We start from the raw sequence: 22,850 nt of genomic DNA, 5'->3' as shown, positions 1-22,850 counted from the left end.
GATGAGCTTGTAGGAGTTCGATATAACTATGTCCAACAGGGTGGCATCTTTCCCTTGAATGGGTTCCCTCCCGTAGGTGAGTGTTGGTTGCAATTTTACACGAAGTACTTGGAGGAGCGGATAAAAGGTCAGATCTGGGAGTTTTGTCTTTAAAGATTTTAAGGCAAGGGAAGTTGCCATTCCCTTGCGTCGCAGAGAGTCCAGCTGGGGTTTGAAGGAGATCTTTGAGTCCAATATTACACCCAAGTATTTATAGGTTGTTACATTTTCCATTAGTTCTCCATTTATGTGCCAATTGTTTTCCCTTTTCTTTTTGTAATTTACTGCCATTATTTTAGATTTGTCGAAGTTTATTTGCAGAGCATTTTATTTCGAGAAAGAGTAAGTGGTGTTTAGCAGGTGCTGAAGACCTATGGGCGTCTGGCTGATAAGCACCAGGTCGTCTGCATACAGCAGGTTGGATAATGTGGTCTTCCCTAGCTTTGGTGCGTGGCAGTAACTTTTGTCTAGTTCGCCAGGTAAATCGGCTAGGAAGAGATTGAATAGCATTGGAGCTAGGACACAGCCCTGTTTGAGGCCCTTTGTTGTTTTTATAGGTTTTGAAAGGTGTGTGCCTGCACCTAGTTTAATTTTAATCCAGGTGTTAGAATGAAGTGCTATCAGTATATTTAAGAGGTGAGCTGGTATACCCCATTTGACCAGTTTTTGCCATAGCATGTTACGATCTACATGATCGAACGCAGCAGTGGAATCGATGAAAGAAAGATATAAAGATTTATTATTTTCTCTTGCTGATTCCATCAATAGGGTCAGGGCCATGATGTTTGTGATTGTTCCTTGACCCCGACAAAATCCAGTTTGAGTGATCGGTATCACTGAATTATCTGTGGCCCATGAGGGTAATTCCTCCAGTATGTTCCCTGCAAAATATTTTGCTTCTACGTCAATTAAGGCGATCAGACGATAGTTTTTTGGATCTTTTTTGTTTGAGTGTTTGTAGATTGGGCTAATTATTGATCCGTGCCATGACTCGGGTAGTATCTGAGTTGTTTTTACATAGTTGAATAAAGGTGTTAGTGCGACGCTCCAAAACGCTACATCGTTTTTGTACAACATTGGTGGTATGCCGTTGGGTCCAGGAGCTCCTGTTGGTCTTCCTTTCGCTATTTGTCTTTTGATATCGTCTGGCCCAATGGTCAATTCATGTGGGTCCGAATCTGTAGGGATGTCTAGGTCGATCTTTGACTCATTCGTTCTCGAGAGGAGGGTACTACGTTTGTTGTTTTTTTCTCTTTGGGCACCAGCGACCGTATGATAATTGCCTAATCTTTCGATCGTGTCGTCCGTACTCAAGCTTTTTGGCACTTCCTCTTTGGTGGCGTCCTCACTGTTAAAATGCCTAGCTAGATGGTTTGTCCATTCTTCCTCTGTGATGTTTGAGTCTATACCAGGATGGTCTGGATTTTTTATTTCCTTAATCATTCGCCAGAATTTAGAGCTGTTTTTTTGATTCCCTTCATAGAATAACTTTGCCCATAATTGATCATTTTTATTTTTCTGTTTCTCCCATTTCTTCTGTTTTAGTGATTTTTTGGCTTCCCTCAAGGTTTTCTGCAGTTCTTTGTTGTCTGGATCTTTCTGTATCTTTCTCAGTGTGTGGTTTATTATTCGTTTTTGGATCTTCATTCCCGGAGAGAGTGATGTTTTATTTGGGTTCCCCTTTACGTGGGAAAGCTTCTTTGACGATCCTTTTGATAATTTCGCAGTGACTTTTTGAATGAAATTTTGCCATTCTTCTGATGGTGTGTTTATACACTTTGCTGTTAAAGTGTATATGGATTTTACGTCGGAGCTTATGGTAATGATGTTGTTGGAGTTGCATCGGAGTCGCCTTAGGTTTGAAGTTGTGTCTATCACGAGACCTGTGTATGGCTCAACGTTTGATAGTGCTCTTGCTTTTATGGAAACTTCTTGGGGGAGATGATCGCTAAGGTCATTTACCCCTATCCTAAATGTTGTTATCATGGGGAACAAATTTAAGGATATGAAGGTGTAGTCCAAATGGGAGAATTGTTTATTGGAATGAAACGTTGGAGCCGGTAGGTTATCGTCGGCAAGACGCCCATTCAATGCCCTTAGGTTGAGATCTTCTAGTTGCCGCAATATTTTTTTTGAGTTGGTTGTTGATTTGTCGGTTTTTGCCATGCTTTGTACTGGTACGCCCCATGCGGCGCTAAGTTCTTGCTGAATGTTATTATCGTATTCTGTGTTAATGAGAAACGTATTGAAGTCACCTCCGACTATGATCAGGTCGGAGGGATCTTCTTCCGAGATTTTTTTCAATACCTTTATCAATTCATTGGCTGCCTTTCGTTTTTGTTTTGGGTGGATATAAGTATTTATTATTATAACCTCTTGGGTGTGTTGTTGTAATATTAGCGAGATTTTTGCCGTCAAAATTCCACTTGGTGGGGTTATATGAAACTCTGTAGTTCTTATTGTTCCTATTGTGGCTATAGATGCCAATATTACAAGACCTCCTGATCTGCGTCCAAAAGTAGAATTTTTGCTGACTGGGAGAAAACATGAAGTGAACCCTTGAATTTCAAATGATTCTTCTTCCCAGGTTTCTTGGAGCAGCAAAAGGTGGAATAAATATAGATACTGTAAGAATTCGGGGTCGTGTCTTTTGCTTGCCAGACCGTTGATGTTCCAAATGCAAATTTTCATTTGTTTGGCTTTGTCTGTAAAGCTCTCGGTGTTCAGTCCCTTTTGTCAATTTGACTTGTTGGCTGTGTGGATGGTTCGTTGGATCGATGTCCACTTCTGAGTGTTGATTGGCAGGTTTTGATTATTTTGCATGAGTTCCCGTCCACTAGTCGTTTTTTTTTCGGCTTTGGAATGTGCTGTCGGCGAGAAGCTCCTTGCTCCTTTTAATACAGAGCTGGTCTTTTTTCGCGCCGGTGGACTAGGCGGAAGTAAGAAAGGTGCCGGGTATCGAAGTTGTTCTGCAAGTCGTAGGTCAATCCCCCATTGTTTAAAAATTGTTTTTTCTTCCATTATCTTTTTTGCTGTCTCGGGTGTATTCCAAGTTGTTTTCGTCGTCTCTTGGTGACAGAAGTCTTTACTGGGGATGAATTTGATTTGAAACAGATCTGAAGAGTGGATGTTCTCTAGGCTTGTTATTGAATGAAGGAGTTTGAGGATGTTTCCCCTGTTCAGTATGTCATCCCTACCAAGGGACGTATATTCTGGTACGAAAAGGATGACAGTAGGGTTTGCTTGATTGGTGGCATTTTTGGGATTTGATTGGAGACGCACGTGGCTATATTGATTGGACTGAGGTTGGCGGCTTGGGCTGTTCGTAATGGGGTTATTTAGTTGGGCTCTTGGTGTGAAGTCAACTCTTGTTTCGGTTATGTTGCTGTTAGTTGTGCTGTTTGTTAACTGAATAAGTTCTGTATTATTAATAATATTCCTTGTAGTAGGCCTAGTTTCTTGTGTTAAGTTAAATTTGGTTATTGGGTCATTGGTTTTTTTTGGTGCCCAATTTTTGTGGTCAAGTGATTGTTTATTTTCTTCCGTATGAAATTTCTGAGTTGGACTTCTAGTTGTCTTTTGAGCTATGGCATGAAAAAAGTTGGTTGGCTTCTCCTGTGGTCTCTCCAGTGCCTCATGTTGCGGTGTGCGTGAGCGTTGCTCCGTTTCCGTTGCTTCTATAAGGCTTGTGCTATCTACTTGCAGCAGGTTGAGTTGTTTTTTAGTGTAAAGACTGGCGTTTGGTAGGAGCTTTTTCCTCCCTTTCCTTTTTTTCCTTCCGGTTTTATTCAGTGCTTTGCTATTCACTGCTGTCAGTTCAGTTGAGGTTGCTGTTTGGTTTACGAACTCGACACCTGGTTCCTTTAGCTGGGTTGAAGTAGATTCCCAGCACTCTGCGGTTGAGTTGGTGGTTGCTCTCAGAGCCGCTACTGACTTGGGATCCTGTAATTCTTGTTTTGGAATTGATGTTACATTACAGTCTTGCATTTGGGGGATTGTTGATTTTATTTCTCGCATCAAATCCCCTAGCATAGATGGCATTGTAGCTAGTTTATCTAGTAGAGGGGTCTTCTGTAGTGAGAGCTAGTTCTGCTCAAGGAAAGTCTTCCTGAGCTACTAGCACATTTTATAACTGTAAAATAGTGACTACACTATGACCACCCAAAGCAGGATTTTTAGTAGTTACCACCCAATTATTTATATCAAGTGTGGTTACCAGCAGAAATGCTGGGAGAAAGTTAATCAATATTAGAACATTGGAATGTTGGTAGCTGCATTGAAAACAATGGAGTGCTCCGGGCTTATAATGGCTGGTATAAGCCCAGAGCACCAACATTCCAATGTGTCTTTGTTCACAGCTCTGGCTGTGAACAAAGACTTCAGGGAGCCTGAGGGGATTTCAATCCCCTCGTGCTCCCTGAAGCCTTTGTTTTATTTGCTAGAACATTCTGCCCTCTAGTGGCAGAATGTTCTAATAGCCTTATAGCCCTTCGTAGCAGGGCTATACCGGCTTTTAAAGTCCCTCTGCTTTGTTAAAGTCCCTCGCCTTCGGCTTGGGCCTTTAACGCTGCAGCGGGCCTTTAACAGCCGGTATAGCCCGCTACGGCGGGCTATAAGGCTATATTAGAACATTGGAATGCTGGAAGCTCCATTGAAAACAATGGAGTGCTCCGGCCTTATAATGGCTGGTATAAGCCCGAAGCTCCAACATTCCAATGCTTCTTTATTCACAGCTCTGGCTGTGAACAAAGGCTTCAGGGAGCCTGAGGGGATTTGAACCCCCTCGCGCTCCCTGAAGGCTTTGTTTTATTTGTTAGAACATTCTGCCGTCTAGTGGCAGAATGTTCTAATAGCTTTATAGCCCTTCGTAGCAGGGCTATACCGGCTTTTAAAGTCCCTCTGCTTTGTTAAAGTCCCTCGCCTTCGGCTTGGGCCTTTAACGCTGCAGCGGGCCTTTAATAGCCGATATAGCCCGTTACGGCGGGCTATAAGGCTATATTAAATGCCTCCCTGTGACTTCTAAAGTAACATTTAAATCTTGACGTGCCCTTTGGCACAAAGGATATAAGCACAGTAGTACGTCTCCCCAGCTCCGCTTGAATTATTATTCCCCAGTTTCTGAAAATGCACATTTTCTATTTAATAACATTTTGCACTGTGGGCAAACAAACTCAAATTTCCAGAAGAAAACCCATTTCTGAAAAGTGAAAACTGCCTTTAAAATATCCTTTTTCAGTTTTTAGGAAATTCGCAATCCTAAAACATCATCTTGTCCTTTTCATCATGTACTTCCATGTACAAATGCCTCATATGGTCAGACTACTTTGAATTCCCAGATATTACATTCATATGCCATGGATACTCACCATATCACCACAGATGCCTGTATTATGCCAGTAATACCCCTCATTATACTGGGGCCACAGTTGTGCTAGGGCTGTTAACCATAAGGATCAGGGATGAGACCATATATCAGTCATGACCATTAATATGTCGGGAATAGGTACATATAGGCCAGTCATGCTCTTAGTATGTCAACGATGGCTGCCAGTATACCATGACTAGACCCACAATACTAAAATAGTCAAGGATGACCATTATTATGCCATTGGCACTATTTTGCCAGGAATGGACACAATTATGCCAGAGATGACACTCTTATGATAGGGGCTAGCATATACATTTGGCGGTTCTTGGTACCAGGCATAGTTTCAGGAAGCAATAGTGTTTATTATGGACACAAACATTTATGTTGATGAATCTCTTAATTTTCTCTGGTCTGGATCATACCCTGTTATCCTCAGGTCATGGGCTGATCATACATCCAACTGACACGTTTTCACTCTGACTCCTGCGTTCCCACACTTTGGTGGGTCATCACTGATTACTGCTCAGGCTACTGCTGCCATATTTCTTTGATGGTGCACTGTTGCGACTGATAAAGGAAGGACTACAACAATGGTCAATCTCCTTGTGGCTTAATTATATTGAGATTGAATACAGACGGTCATGTAGCAGGCCCTATAGGTCGACACAGTGTGTGTTTGAGTGTTAGCATTAGTTACTGCCATAAATGTGGCTGGCTGTCAATCCAAGGGTCCTGAGATGAGCAGTGCTGCCTTCTTTAATAGGAACCTACTCTCTGAATTTGATACTGGCTTTACTTCACCTCAGAGAGCTACTTTGAAGGTACTGGCGAGCTACCAGTAGCTCCCGAGCTACTCGTTGGAGACCCCTGATCTAGTATCAGTTCGCATGAGCATAGTTGGGGCGGTGATTTGATCATGTAAGTCGCTTCCTGGCCCCTTTTTATGAGACCATTTAGTTCAGATATCTTTCCCTCAATGCCTAGTATTGAGGTTGCTATTGATTGTAAAACGGTAAGCTGAGTGTCCATTTTTTGCGATTGGAACTCTAGTGCTTTGGCCGATGTTTGCAGAGTATTTATGATTATAAGCCATGGAATTTCCAATAGTGGATTTGTCATGCTTTTGCTATTCCCCTGGCTTGGTAAGATGTTTGATTCTTCAAGTAGAGTAGTGTGCTCTGGTCTTAGGTTGTAAGAGGCGACTAGATCTTCCCATTCCTGTGTGGCTATAAATGTCATGTCGTTTTCCGCAGAGCTGGTCGTGAAATTGGAGTCACTATATTTGGATAGAGTGCGACGCATTATTGATTTGAGACCGGTTGTCCCGATCTGGGCGCTTGTTTGCCCCCCCATTGTCTGTTTTTGTTCTAGTTGGGGTCTCTATTTGTGTAGGAAAGATGTTAGTCAGTTGAAGTTGTTCTTCTGACGTTATTTCTTGGTTGATGCCCAGATTGTCCCGGGTTATTGTGTTGGTTTGTTGCCCCTTTGGGGAATTGCTATTTGTTTGGTAGGGCGACACGTCTTGGCTGTTCCCGCTGTTTCCACCCTTGTTGCCCTCTATCTTAGGAGGGCTTCGCAGATTCTGATTCTGGCTCTCCTGGCTGTCCTGACTTTCCTGATGCAATTTGTTAATTTTAATTGAGTGTGGCTCCTCCTTAGAGATGGAATTTAGGGAGTTAGCTGCTTTAGCGGGTTCGCCCATTTTTGATGTGGTCTCTCTTGTACGGGCGTCCGTGTCGCGTTTGTTAGCCGAGCTTTGGTGGTCTCTTCTAATGGCTCCTTGGTCTGCCTTTAGCGGGGATGTTATTAAATTCCTCGTCACCGGCGATGTTTTTGTTGCTGGTGGGTCGTCTAGTATAGTGCAACTGCTCCCCCCTACAGGCAGTGATGTGTCATTTGTGTGACTATCGGAGCAAGCATAGATGGGTGCCCCGAGTAGGAGAGGAGTTTGCAGTCCTTCTATACATCCAGTCTTAGAATAGATTGCTATTCCTGGGTCTTTCAAGAAGGAACATTGTGTGTATATTTTGGGTTGTTTAGTGCATTTCCTTTTTGTTTCCGATATTCCTTCTATAGAAATGAGCTCCTTTGATTCGCTTGGGACCTTTGGTTGTGATTTTGTCTTAGCGGTTGGGGCCTGCGGTGTTGATGGTGATGAGCCGGGTGCAGCGGCTATTGGAAGTTCCGATTGTTGCTGTTGGTGTACCATGATAGAACTCAGATGGGTGAAGCTAGCCTTTAATGATATGTTGTCCCGCCCTATTCTGTTTCTATTTCCGTTTTCGTTTGCGGTTGAGGCTGGAGTTGATGATGCCATTAAATCGCTTCTTTCCATCTTTATTGAGATGTTGTGAGTTCCCTCTTGGGGGCCTTGAGGGCCTTGAGGACCTTCTTGATGCAGTTTTGGGTGCAACTCAGGTTCTCTCTTTTTTTTCCTAGGCTTTGTAGGGGATTTGGGATTGAGTAACAATTCCCTGACTCTGCCAGATCTCATTCCAGCTGCCTTGGAGGCTCTGTTTGGGGTTTTTAGGTTGGTTGAGTATATTATTCCGTTAAATTAAAGTTGAAATTGAGATGTTGGTTTTTTTTTTCCTGGTCTTGTTTTTTTTTTTTTTTTTTTAATCTACTGACAGTGCTTTATTTCCTCTCTCCGTGTGCCCGTCTGGGGCTACTGTCCGGCGGGCTGGTTTGGGCCTCTGAACTACCTTTGAGGTCTGATGCTGTCCTGATGGTGGTGTGGTAAGGTGAGGGGGTGAGGTGGGGCCCCCCCCCGCAGAAGCAGAAGCGGGAATTAAGAGAATTAAAAGGAAGGTTGGCACCTGAGCGGCGTATTTTAGCGTTTTGGCGTTTGGCGTTTGGCCTCCGAGAGGAATCACCCCCCCTCTGGCCCCTGCCGTTCCTTGTGCCCTGGCCCCCCCTCACACCTCACACCTCGCCTGCTGGTTGTTGGCTGAAAGCTGGCTGAAGTCGCAGTAAGCCTCAGCGAGTCGGCAGCCGGCAGCTGATGTCCCCGCCGCTCGCAGGTCAGTCCGCCCGATCCGCTGGCAACTCTCCAATGATTGCGGCGGCTCAACCGGATGGCTCCACCTCCACCTCCGACTACACCACTCGCCACCTGCCCGCCGCCGCCGAGCCGAGCGAGCGAGCCGAGCCCACTTCGCCGCGTTTTCGTGAAGCCGTAGAGCCGGGCGGGGCAAGAGCGGAACCAGCAGCCCCCCTCAGCAAAGGCAGCAGGGCAGGAGAGCCGAGAGAGCCAGGAAAGTCGTCAGTAGTTCGAAGTCGAAGCTGGGGCAGGACCGGGAGCCGGGAGCCGATGCTCACCGCGACTCACCGCTCAACCTGAGTAGCAACACCCTCCTCTCTCACAAGGACCGCCTCCGGAAGCACCTGTTCTAGATGGGGAGTCCTGAGGAGCGTCGGAGGAACAGGAGAGGTAAGAAGGGTTCGGGGGTGGGGAGGGAGGGTTGCGTGTTAGTTTTTAGGGGGTGAGAGGCCTTCGGGGTAGATTTTAAGGGGTGGGGTGTAAGTGTTAGGTTTTAGGGGGTGGGGTGAGTTCGTATTAGTTTTTAGGGGTTCGGGAGGTTGTGATAGTTTTCAGGGGGTGGGAGGGGTTTGTGTTCGTTTTTAAAGGGTGGGAGGGGTTTGAGTTAGTTTTAAGGGGGTGGAGTGGGGTTCATCTAAGTTTTTAGGGGTGGGAGGTGGGGGGGTACGGAGTTGATTTTAGGGAGTGGGAGGGGTTCGGAATAGACTTTAGGGGGTGGTTTTCCATGCATTCCTTTATCCTGAAAATATATGGTAAAAGAATGTGTGGTAAAAAAAAATCATTGTTGAGACAGCGTGGTTTAGGGAGTCATTGTTGAGGAACTTGTTGTTCCAACATACAACTGGTCTCCTTTAATGAAGTTTCTTGTATTTGACAGCACAATTACACTTTTAATCCTTTTGGTACATAACCATATTTAGCCCATAAAGACTCAGACTGTTAATATTGAATTTTTCATTAACAAATTATATGCATTTGATGGCACGATTGCACTTTTGGTTCTTTTGATGGCATGATTGTACCTTTGGACTTTCTGCTACAATCGTTATGCACAGGACCAAGTTTAAAATTCTTGTCTGAGCGAGGTGAAATCCCAAAACCCCTCTTTGATGGATGTTATTGATGCATTAGTTTTTCTACAAAATGAAACTAAGGATTCACAACAGGCAGTACAACAATTTCAAACTGAAACACATCAGCTTGCACATTGGTTAGATGGATATGCAAGATGATCCAGGGTGAACGGGTGCGAGAACCAAAACAATAACTAGTTCTGGTGGAAATGCTTGCATCAAATTTGCTCTCAAACCACCTTCCTTTATTTATTCTGACTCCTAATCATCAGACATTGAGGGTGGTGCAGCTGTTGGGGAGGAAGCATCAAATCCAGTGGTTCAGGTTACTGGGACACACATTGTTCTATTGGCCCCCCTGAAAGGTTCTAAGGAGAATCATCAAAATTCACTACCTTTTTAAATCAATGCCAGTTACATTTTATGTGCAAACCAGGTTATTTTACAAATGATCAATCTTGAGCAGCATTTATTCTTTTTTTTATCAAGGGAGAACTGCAGCTACATGGTCAATACCACTGATAGAAATGGACGATCCAAATTATGTAATATATATGGATTTTAAGGCTGAGATGAGGAAATTGTTTGATAAACATAGCTATATGCAATCCATAGATACCAAATTACTAAATCTAAAACAAGGGAATAAAGATCTCATTACCTACATGACCACATTTAATAGACTTGTCACTGAACCGAGTTGATCTAGGGATAACAGAGAGCTTCTTTCTTCTGTAGGAGCTTAAGAAATGATCTAAAAGATTTATTGGCTCAGGTCATTGATCCGCCAGAGGAATATGATGATCTTTTTGACCTAGTTGTCCATTTAGACTACAGATTGAGAGAAAGAAAATTGACAGAGGAAGAGTATAGTTACCAAAGCAGAGAGGGAGGCAGAGGTAGAGGCTAGCTTTATCTTCCTGACACTTACGTAGTTAAATAAAAATCGAGTATATCAAAGAAAACTTGCCCTTAGGGAATTAGATAGGATACAGCAAGAATGGGTTGTAATCCCTTGTCTAGAAAAAATATATTTTTTCTAGCAACCCCTCACCCACCAAGGTTGCCACTAGGTGACATGCTACATCATGGGGGTGCCTCTCAATACTCTACAGATTGAGACATTCTGCGACTTGTGAATTACATAGGAGCACTTTTTATTGTAGACTATGTGTAGTGCAGTGATGTGGAGTGGAAAGGGAAAGAAAATTTTAAAATACCTAACTAGTTGGCCACTCTTTTTTTCCGCCCCTAGTTGGTATGGTTAAAAATCAGGGGTCGTTTACTAAGAAGAAACCTGACCTTAATGAGTCTGGTTGTCTCAGTAATGTGTTTTTGTCTACATGTTTCGAGCTGTCCCCATAATAGCTCTTCATCAGGACTCCACAGGTTCCAGCCCCGTGTGTACCTCTCCTAGTGAATCCTGTAATAAGGACACAAACCATGCACACCTAATGCGCTCTGTATACATACGGTTCCAGTGGTTAGTCCGTGTTTCTGTAGATGCTATATTATTGCATCATGGTCAAAGCCAGGGGTACAGGGGCTTGTAGTCACACTTTCATCAAAGCCGCCTCTGGTACAGTAACCTACTTCTCTCCCTGGAGACCGCATACGGTTAACCAAGTGTGAAAATCAACACTTACAGATGTGTTTTTAGACGAACTCTTGGAAATTAGGTTCATCCACCCATCCCATTCTCCGGGGTCTTCTCAATTAGTTTTCATCCTTGTAGAGTTAGTAAAGCTTAGGACTTGCATAGAGTAGAACCCTTAATTGCATCATGATAAAGAGTAGGTATCCTCTTCCTTTAATTTCACCTTTAGTAGATAAAGTTAAAAAACCACTATCTCCAGCAAATTGAACTTTAGCGGAGCTACCATTTACTGGGGGTTCGTGAGGATGATGAAAGGTAGACCGCCTTCCGTATGAAGTTTGGTCTCTACGAATACTTGGTGATCCCCTTTGGGCTTTGTAATCCACCTGCTGCATTGCAATACTTCATCAAAGAGGTAATACAAGAGTGCATCGAAATTAGAGCAGTTGTGTATATTGATGATATACTAATCGTTTCCAGTTCCTTAGAAGAACATTTTGAGCATGGTAAAAACAGAGAGCATCATTTGTTTGAGAAAATGGAAAAATGTATTTCCATGCTAAAGAGAATGAATTCCTGGGCGTCATCATCTTTTCAAATGGAATTCAAATGGTCGTTAAGAAAATTGAGGCTATTAAGGTGTGGAAGTCCCCTCAGTTAGGGTAGGAAGTGCAAAGTCTTCTGGCCTTTGCTAACTTCTCCCCATGTTTCATAAACCCGATTTCTGCACTTGTCTCTACTGTTACAAGATTTTTTTTTAAAGTGGGTACGTTTTCAGTGGGATATGGAGGCACAAACAGCTTTTCAGGCCTTAAAAGACAGATGTGTTACAGCCCCTATTTATTAGGCATCCATATTTGATGCAGCCCTTTTTTGTGGAGGCAGATGCCTCACAAATTGCGGTTGGTGGAGCTTTGTTGCAACGTCATCAGGCCACCGGGGCAATGGCAGCCAGTTGTTTATTACACATGTTGCGGAAAGGATGCAGCCTTACGGCTAGAGCAGTCGACTTCGAAGCTGGGGAACTGGGTTCGAGTCTCAGCCACGACGCTCAACATCCTGTGATTCTGGGAAAATCACTTAATCTCCCCATGCCTAAAAATGAATGTGTCCATCTGTAACGAAACTGGTGCTCATGTAAAGCGCTCTGATACCCGATATCCTCGGGTCTAGTTCGCGCTATATAAAACTCTTATTAAAAAAACAAAAATGTAAACTCAGTCCAGTCGCAGTCAATTACACAGTGGCAGATACAGAGCTCTTGGCCATCAAATTGGCATTCAAAGAGTGGAGTCATTACCTACTAGGGGCCCAACACATAGCAACAATACTTACTGATCCTCGTTAACCTACAGTTTCTGAAGTCAACTCGGGCCTTATTTACTCGACAATCACGATGGACACTTTTTTTACAATTATAATTTTGCTGTCGCCTTTCAACCTGGGAAGAAAAATGCTAAAACAGATGCTCTTTCTCGATATGGATATGAACCATCTGAACATCCAAATGATCTTCCACATATAATACCTGCTGACAGAGTTGTATTTATGGCAATGACTCCAGACTTTCTGACCTTAGTTTACGGAAACAAGTAACAAAGGAAAGTAAAACAGTTCTAAAGCAACATGCCAGTACAGAAAAGGATCATTTACACTACACAAAAGGGGGGGTGGGTTTATCGTTACCTACTCTGAGACTACAAGACCTTGCTCTTGATTGGAGTAATTTGAGTAAGTTAGTTCGTTATCCAAGAGGGGTAAGAACCTTAGACCTTTTACAGAGACATTTCTGGTGGCCCACCATGGTAAAAGACTTGCAAAGATTTGTGGAAGCCTGTGCAGTTTGAGCTCATGGAGAAGTTATACATGCAACTCCTATGGGGTTACTTATGCCCATTCCTGTACCCTCACGGCCTTTGGCATACTGTGTCCATAGATTTTATTGTGGAACTACCTTGTTCACCCGAAGGGTTCAATACAGTTCAGGTGATTGTTGATCATTTAACACAAATGGCCCATTTCATCCCTTTGAAAGGTCTCCCCACAGCTAAGAAATTGGCAGAGGTATTTACACAGGCCATAATCCAATTACATGGTGTACCTTCCATACTTATTTCCTATTGTGATTCACAATTCATCTCTCACTTGTGGAGTACATTATGTGACCTGATGGGCATTGAGGTACGACTTTCCACTAGCCATCACCCACAGGCAGATGGTCAGACTGAGAGATAGAATCAGTGGCCAGAACAATATATCTTATAAGATAGCTCAAAGTGGGGAAACTCCTTTTGGCATTCTGAATTTACATATAACAATTCCACAAATGAATCCCTGGGGTTTGGCCCTTTTTTCTGTACATATGACTTTCTCCCAAAGATAATAAATAGTGAACTACAAACTCCTCCAGTAGTACCCACAGCACATGACTTTCAGGAACATATTATTAAAATACACCAAGAAGCACAGAAAAACCTACAACAAGCAAAACAAAGATATAAGATGTATGCAGACAGACACAGAACACCAGAAAATATATCTTCAGTTGGGGATCAGGTGTGGTTATCCATAAATCATTTATGTCTTAAGGGGCAAAATAAATTCCTGCCCAAATTTGTAGGGCCTTTTCAATAATCACTCCTGAAGCCCTTAAATTAGACCTGCCTAGTACTTTACTACTACATCCTGTATTTCATGCTTCTTTGGTCAAACCAGTTACTATAGGCACATGCTTGAAAATTATACCAAATACAGTGGAGGTGGGGGACAAACCAGAATATGAAGTGAAGGCAGTATTGGATTCAAAGACAGCGAGAAGATGTATTTTCTATCTCAATGATTGGAAGGGTTATGGCCCAGAAAGCAAATCCTCTGAGCCTATAGGGAAAGTGCATGCAGCCCGGCTGGTTAGAAGGCTTCATGTTGTTAGAAATCGGGTTTATGGTAGGGAGAGGTATGTACCCTGTGCAAGAAGGAACCACAATCCCTGTCAGAGTAAGTCAGATACACACTTTAAATTAACCTGGACTCACCTCCTTGTAGCTTGGCACAGAGCAGGCAGGCTTAGCTTAAGTAGCAAGGTGTAAAGTATTTGTGCAATACTTCAAACAGTAACACAGTGAAAACACCACAAAAAGACTACAGATTAGAAAAATGGATTATGATTTTATCAATGAACCAAGACCAAAACTACAAAAATCCAATAAGTAGAAGTTGAGATATTATTTTTTAATTGGATTAAATGTACAAATAGTGCTTAGAAGCAATAATCGGCTAGGGGGGGTTATCTGGTTGCCCTGGACCCAGGCAAACTAATGGAGCGCAGGCCGGATAGAGGAACCATGCAAAACCCACTGAACAAAGTACCTTGATCCTGGTAGCGACAGCGAGATATGGGGTGCAGCCGGGCAGTGCGTTGGTGTCGATCCCACAGTCGAGGTGACGCATCGACTTTCTTCACGCAGTAGTGGCGATGCGCTGAGCCAAGAGGCATTGGTTCCATAGACAATGCGCCGGGTTTCTCCACGCAGTCGAAGGAATGCGTCGATCTTCCCACTGCAGCAGCAGCGATGCGATGATTCCGATGCGTTGGATCTTTAAGGCGATGTGCTGGTTCCAAGTGCGATGCACCAATTATGTTCCCGCAACAGCGACAATGTGTTGGTTCCGCTTCCCGCAGACAGGAGATGCATTGGTTTGACTGGAGCAAGCACCGGGTCCACTTCCAATGGACTAGGCACAGGAGCAGCTGGTAAGATTTTGATATCCCTGAGTGTCAAAAATAGGAGGCAAGCCAACAAGCCCTTGGAGACCATTCTGGGTTCAAGCAGAGTCCAGTTCTTCCTTCAGCAGGAGTAGAAGGTAGTAGGCAGCAGGGCAGCAGGGCAGCAGGGCAGCACTGCAGCACAGCAGTTCTTCCAAAGCAGCAGTCCAGCAGAGTAACAGTCCTTGTAGCAGCACAAAAGTCCATATTCCTGACAGAGTTTTTTTACAGGTCCAGAAGTTTCTGATTTGGTGGGGTCAGAGACCCAGTACTTATACCCTTTTATGCCTTTGAAGTGGTGGCGACTGCAAATAATGGTCTTTGAAGTGCACAGAGGTCCTTTCTTTCTAGCCCTGACTCTAGACTCACCACAGAGGGGTAATCAACCCTTTGTGTGGGGACAGGACACTGCCTATTCAGAGGTAAGTGTCAGCTCCTCCCTCCCATCCTGCCCCGGATGAGCCATCGGGATGCAGATGCACACTCAGACACTCCTAACCTTCCTTTGTGTGTGTCTGTCTAGAGGAATACACAAAGTCAAGCTGCCACCCACCCCAGATTTTAGAGACTTCAGGCACACAGAGTTTTAAGAGCAGAGAAATACCAGCTTTTTCAAAGTGGTATTTCTAAAATAGTAATGTTAATTCCAGCACCACTAATAAAGTTCCAGTGATATGAAACATGATAAAGCTACTCCTTCTTAATCAGGGATCACAGCTTAAAAGTGTTATAAGGAATTCCCAATGTTACCGTATGAGAAGGGTATACCTTACCCGGAGGGTAGATATGTACTTGTTAAGGGTCGACTGGATGGCCGACACGTAGTTATTGCCTCAATTTGCGCACCTAATGTAGACCAGGCCTCTTTTTTCAACACCTTGTCAACTCAGTTAGCTGCTTGGCACGGGATCCCAATGATTCTGGGGGGAGATTATAACTGTGTTTTAGATGTATTATTAGACTGCTCCTTCCCCACCCTGCCTGGGGCTCCCACGACCACTGCCATGAAGGCGTTGAAAGCTTGCGCGGCCCAATGGCACTTGGTAGACGCGTGGAGGCACAGGAACCCATACGACTCCTTCTACTCTGGTGCGCTCAGACTACATGTCCGCCTTGACCGGATATTGGTGACCAGTGATCTCCTACCAGTGGTCGCTGAGCCCCAGAGCCTCGGGAGAACTCATTCTGACCACAATCCCCACACCTTGCAACTCGATTGGAATAGTGGCACACCCCCAATACCAAGATGGCGACTTCAACCAGACATGCTACTGGACGGGACGTTCAGAGACGCACTAGGCACGGCCATTACACAATACATTGAGGAAAATGAGGGCACCGCTTCATCACCATTGGTGGAGTGGGACGCTTTCAAGATAGTAACCCAGGGACACTGTCTGGGTATGCAGGCTGGCCTGCATAGACAGCTCGAAAAAGACCTCACCTCTTTGGAGGGTGAGCTGGCATCTCAGGAGAGAAGGGCAGTTGAGGGCTCACGCAGGCGACTTGTGCATTGCAGAAAGGAACATACGGCATTGTTGGAACGGCATAGCTGCTTGAATTACGCGGCACACTCAGCATGCACGCACCACTCGGGGGATAAGGCGGGCAGGCTTTTAGCATGGCTGATTAGACAGGAAGACACTACCTCACCCGTCACCTCGCTCCACCTCCGCACAGAACACTGTGATATATTCCCAACAGGATATACACCGGGAATTCGTATCCCACTATAATATTCTTTAAAGGTCGCACAGCATAGCCACAGCTGATGACATAGGTAGATATTTAGGAGAAATTCCCCTACCACAAATCACGCCCGAGTAAAAAACTGAATTAAATGAACCTCTGGTGTTAGAGGAAATCTGGCTTGGTATACGCTTGCAGGCATTGGGGGAAAACCCCGGCCCGGATGGCCTACCGGCAGAGTTCTATAAAGCTTATGCGCACACCCTGGCACCCCAATTATTAAAAGTGTACAACACCACGATATCAGACTTCACCCTCTCTGATTCACAAAATGAAGCACTGCTGGTCTCCCTCCCTAAACCTGGCAGGAACCTGGAAATGCTGAGCTCATACAGGCCGCTGGCATTACTCAATACAGATTAGAAGGTCCTAGCCTCCATTATAGCAGCCCAATTGGCACCATTGGTTCGGACATTGGTACATGTCGACCAAAATGGTTTTGTCCCCGCTAGAAGCACAGCTTTAAACATTCAAAGTCTTTTCAGAGTCCGACGTTACGCAACTGACATATGGGCGGACCCGGTTGTTTAGTACTAGACCTCGGAAAGGCCTTCGATTCCCTCGAGTGGCCATACCTATTGGAGGTGTTGCGGGGGTATAGCCTGGGCGATCCCTTCCTCCATATGGTCCGACTATTATATACGCAGCCGTCCGTTAGAGTACGGACTGGCAGACAGATCTCAGAGAGTATGCCCTTTGTCGCCTCTCCTTTTCTCACTAGCTATGGAGCTGCTGGCAGCACGACTATGTAGGGAAGGAGCAGGTTGGGGCATCCAACTGGGGAATAACTTGCACGCAGTTTCTTTGTATGCAGCTCTCTCCAAGATGGTAGTGTTGCCGAAACTATTATACTATTTTGCTAATCTCCCGGTCTATGTTCCGGTAGCAACTTTCCGCGAGCCAGAGCAAGTGCTCCGCGACCTCATCTGGAACAAGGGTCAACCCCAGATGGCGCTTTGTAAACTCTATGCCCCTACCGACAGAGGTGGACTGGCGGTCCCCAATCTGGAGCTGTACTACTTGGCGGCACAACTACAGTGGGTGACGAAGTGGCTGGTGGGTGTTAATCTAGAGGATATGGTTACCACACAGCCCCCATGGTCCCAATCTCAGATAAGGAGTCTGTACCTCACTAAGAGTACGATCCCTTATGCCCCATCAATACCACTTTTAAGGATGCCAAGGGGCAGGGCGAGTGTCACCGACCGGATGCTGGCGTCCTGGCATGAGGCAGAGTTACACACCCTGGGTGACCTTTACGTTGAGGGTGTTCTGATATCTTTTGAAAGCCTAGCGGAGGAATTTAATTTACCTACAGGTCAATTTTTATTATACACCTCTATTCTGCGATCGCATACAGTAGCGTGGGGCGACATTAGTGCAGAACTGGAATCGCACCTACTATTACAATACCTATACGTTATGGGTAATGGGTCCCATATCGTTCACTGGCTGGCGGAAGCAATGCTGACGCATACTACACAACCACTGAGGCAGCTTCAGGTAAAATGGGAGGCAGACAGAGGTACCCTTTGGACAGACAGCGAATGGGCTTGGATATTAGTCACCCCCATGAACATACCACGCAACGCCAGATTCAGGCTCATACAAACATACATTATATACAGGGCATACCTTTTCCCAGATAAAATAAATACATACTTTCACATGACCACATCCGCATGTCCCCGCTGTTTGCAGGTGAATGTGGATTTGCTGCATATGCTGTGTTTCTGCGCTTCTCTACAAGCATATTGGCGCTTACAACAAGTACTAAGAGGACACTACTGCAGATGTGGGAGGTGTGCATACTGGGCCTGTATCCCAGACCCAAGAAACACAGAGTCACATCTAGATTTATTGACCAGGGACTAATCGTAGCTAAGAGACTAATCACTAAGCGTTGGAAATACGCCGATCCACCTGCAGTGGCCGGATGGAGGAACTCTCTTTTCGTATGGGCGCAGGCGGAAAGCACATCACTGCACAGGGAGGAAATAGCGGGATTACGTAAATACCCCATAGCCCAGCTATGGGATGCTATACTGGCCGGTCTGACGAGTGCGTACGAGGAAGGGGGGCGCAACTCTTCTCATGGGGCTGGGAGCCCTGAGGCGGGTGACCGGGGGGAGAGGGGGCACACCTGAGTTCCCTATGAGTCAAGGGAGCGATGACATGAACACTGACCCTCTGAATGACCTCGCAAGCGGGGGACTCAACTAAATCAGTATGGTTGCACAAAAGGCATACTTACTTTACACACTCTGGTCGGGGCGTGGCGATGTGACGACGAGTTCTTTTGTTTGTTTGGTTTTATGTTCAATTGTTAGAGTTACGAAAATAACAAATTATATCTAATTTTGCTGCAATTTAGCACTTGACTGCAAAGCTAAGTGCAGTTATGGATATGTGAGGCTGAAACAGGATGAATCATTTCCTCTGCTATGTAGAGATGCTGGCACGTGGTCCCCTAGACAGATGGCGCTTGGAACATGGACTTGGTGGTCAGGTCTTGGCCACACGATCTTTATGAGTACTGGGGTTAACGAGTGCATCAGAGAACGCAGTTGGCAAATTATAATATTTACACTAATTACTTGATTATTGTATCATTAACGCAAAAGTACCCATCTGTCTTCCTTTCCCTTCCCTTCCCCCTCCTTCACATTTATGTTCCATGAAAGCTGTTTTCTTTAAAAAAAAATGCAAATAAAGATATTTATTTTTTTAAATGAAAAGGGTATGCCTTACAGTAGTGAAAAATGAATGTAGGTGTATTTCACTACCAGGACATGCAAAACTTAAAAGTACTTGTCCTTCCTTTTACTTACACAGCATACTGCCCCAGGTGGCACCTATGGCCTACCTCAGGGCGACTTATGTTTAATAAAAAGGGAGTTTACGGCTTGGCAAGGGGGTTTATAGGACACATCGACATGGCAGTAAAACTGCAAATACCTGCTCTGCAGTGGCAGGTCTGAGAGATGTTTAAAGGACAATTTGTGTGGGGGGCACCATCAGTGCTGCTGGCCCACTATTAGCATTTATTTTACAGGCCCTGTCACAGGTAGTGCACTACACTAGGGACTTACAGATAAATTACATTTCCCAGTTGTGGATAAACCAATGTTTCCATGTTTAGCGAGATCACATGCACTTTAGCACTGGCCATCAGTGGTAAAGTGCTCAGAGTCCTAAGGCCAGCAAAAAGAATCAGCAAAAAGAGGAGATAAGCAGGCAAAAGGGTTGGGGGTGACCTGCAGAAAGTGCAATTTCCAACACATGTGCAATATCCAGGCAAACCGAAGCTGGTGGGAATGATCTTGGGTGGGGTGTACTTTCACAACTGCTGCCACATGTCTTTGCTTGGAACACGAGGTACAGCCAAACCAGGAAGTGAGGAGAAGGAGGCGGCTGAGGCAGGGGACGCGGTATAGGGTTTCCTTGTCTCCCTGCAACGGATCACCAGGAATTCCACACTAGTCACAGTTGAGAGTCTCTTGTATCTGTAATTGTTTAAAAAAGGGACAATGTTAATTACCTTATTTAAGGCTGAAGGCCGATCTTCTGCTGACAACTCGCCTCCACTGCGAAGTTTCTCACATTGCTGATTTCTGCCTGCGACAGGGACCCCTATATGGTCGCCGGAAGTCTCGACGTGGCCAACAAACAAACACCGACTGTGCGACCAGGCACCACACTAGACGATGGAGATGGCGCACGCCAGCCAAATGAATCCACAGTCAAGGAGGGGAGCATCCACCTTGTAAGGATCACAAGACAGGTGAGGAGGTGCCTGAAGGACAGAGAAGGTAAGGAAACTGAGGGGCAGGAGAAGGAAGCAGAGGACCAGCTGCCACGTGTCGCCAGAGATGAAGAATCTGGGCAAACAGGAAGAAAAAGGACTGGGACCAGTACAGCCAAGAGACCGACAACCCAGGAAGGAGAGAGCGCCAGGAGACCAACAGCCCAGGAAAGGGAGAGCACCGAGGAAACCCGAGCGTTGCATCAGGAGAAAAGCCCTGAGGACCTGACCGCCTTGGCTCGGGCTGCAGCTGAAGGTAAGTGTTGAACTCCCTGGTTTTTGCATGTCTCAGGGGTTGGTAGGGGTTGGCGGGCTACAGAGAGGAAGAGTGCCATCCTCCCTATCCGTGAGGTGTTTGTGGGTAAATATTGGGAGCGGAGCACTGTTCAAAGCACGACCTCACTAAAACAAATCACTATGTGACTCACGATAGTGTCGGTGATAAAATGAATTCCCCTGGCATAGAGTAGATGTCTCAGGACCTTCTTTATTTTTCAGGAGGGCCAGCTGGCAAAGCTTTTCGAAGGGAGGAAGACTAACCCAGGCCTTCTGGCCACGATTAACAGACCGAAGTTCTCATTCCTTGGGTAATTTGTTTATTTGGACAGTTGAGGTTCGCTATATATTAGTAAAGGACTCTGAAATAAGAAAATAAGGAAACAAAACAGAGAAGATTAATAAAAAGAATTAGCCACCACTTATCTCTGGTATATCATCATATCGGTCCCCAATTACACTGCCTTTTCTGATTGACGGCTGCTGCCGATTCCCTGCTCTTTCCTCATTTTTCCATATCACTCCTGGTACTGACGGAGACACAAAACAAACGAGAGGATTTACCAACAGCTGACTGTTCTTCTGAATTGGTGAGCTGCATGATTACCATACATGGTTGGATATAAACTTACCGTTCAGTGGTCTGACTCCATGACCTCTTCTGGATGATGGTGGTTTACTCTGTGAAAGAAGGATAAGACTGTTAATTTGGGGGTTTTGCAGTGAAACAGTGATAGGAATCTAAAGACTATTATTTCCTGGACACTTTTGGCGCTCCATGGGACATTATTCGAATCCCTACCCTTATGGATATTTGTTTTTGCGAGACATTGAAGGAATGATCTGCCTCAGACCTCTTTTATTTTGGGGTAACTTTAGGAGTGGTAGTAAAGTTGTGGTAGTAGTGACTCTCTGGGTACTTATTCACCTACATCCTGTATATTTTCTTCCCCATAGGATTAACACTGCACTCTCCGGGGTTCCAGCTGCTAGACTGTAGTGGGAAAGTGGGAGGTACTAATAGGTGAGAACATACATATACCAATTTATTTTAATTTGCATGATTATGTTTATACTTTAGAAGGGAAGGTCCTAAACAAAACTTATCATATTCATGTAGCTGCACGATGATGCTCAACACTGAGGGGATCTGCGGTGCCAAACGTGGTAGTGGTCTTCTTGAAGCGACCTCACGGCTGCCATCTTCTGTTATTTTCTTCGCCTCCCATTTCCCCAGGCTGCTTGTCACCTGGAGTTATAATTATTTCTCAGGTGGTTGCAGGGCTCTGGTGGCGTAAGGAACCAGCTTCTGGCATTTACATCTCTCTCCCACAAGATTGCACAGCCAAGCCAGGATTGGTTGAGTTCAGACATTACAAGTACATGGAGGAATTATTTGTCTGCAGCAGAAAATCAGCTGTGTGCTCTGAGCAAAGCATGTGCTGCGGACAGCATTATTCGAGGTCCATGCAGGAGCGGAGGTTCAAGATGCAATCAAATGATTTGTCCCCTGTATCACTCCCGGGTAGACTCCACATAATACTGTGAGGTAGAGTAACAGTGCCAGCAATAGCTGCTGCTACAATGTCAGACACCCGCCATCACCCCAGGTAAACGAAGTCAGTTCACACAGAGGAGGGCGGGGACAGGGTCCGAAGATCTCTGCCACATACAGCCGGCATCCTGGTGGATTTGTATACACTCCAACCTCGCAGGTCCCTCTCCTGCCCCTCGTCAGTTTTAGACTGGCCGCTCTAAAGTAATGTGCCCCTTCGTCTCACGGTGTGGCAGAGAAGCGCTCTACAATGCAATATCTTAGCGGCACTGTCTTCTTTTAAAAAAATAGGTGTTTACAGCAACGCGGAAAGACAAAATCTGAAATATCACGTAGTATGTGAGGACATCAGCTGGTGATGAAGAGCACAATGTACGCCCAAAGAGCACCCTTTCTACCGCAGAAAGTTAGACCCACTTTTCAGGGCACGCCCAGTTCATTGGCTGGCCAAGATGAGATATGTAAATATCCTATGTGAGCTTCAGAGTCACTCCATCTCATAATGATAACGGTAATCAAACCATTTTAGGCTTTATAGAGGGAGGGCGATATATTACTGTTAATGTCTATAATGTATTATGG

This window comes from Triturus cristatus, chromosome 2_2 (assembly GCF_964204655.1).
Source record: "Triturus cristatus chromosome 2_2, aTriCri1.1, whole genome shotgun sequence".
Classification (NCBI taxonomy): domain Eukaryota; kingdom Metazoa; phylum Chordata; class Amphibia; order Caudata; family Salamandridae; genus Triturus; species Triturus cristatus.
The sequence above is the reverse complement of the archived record's forward strand: the minus strand, read 5'-3'. Positions refer to the sequence as shown.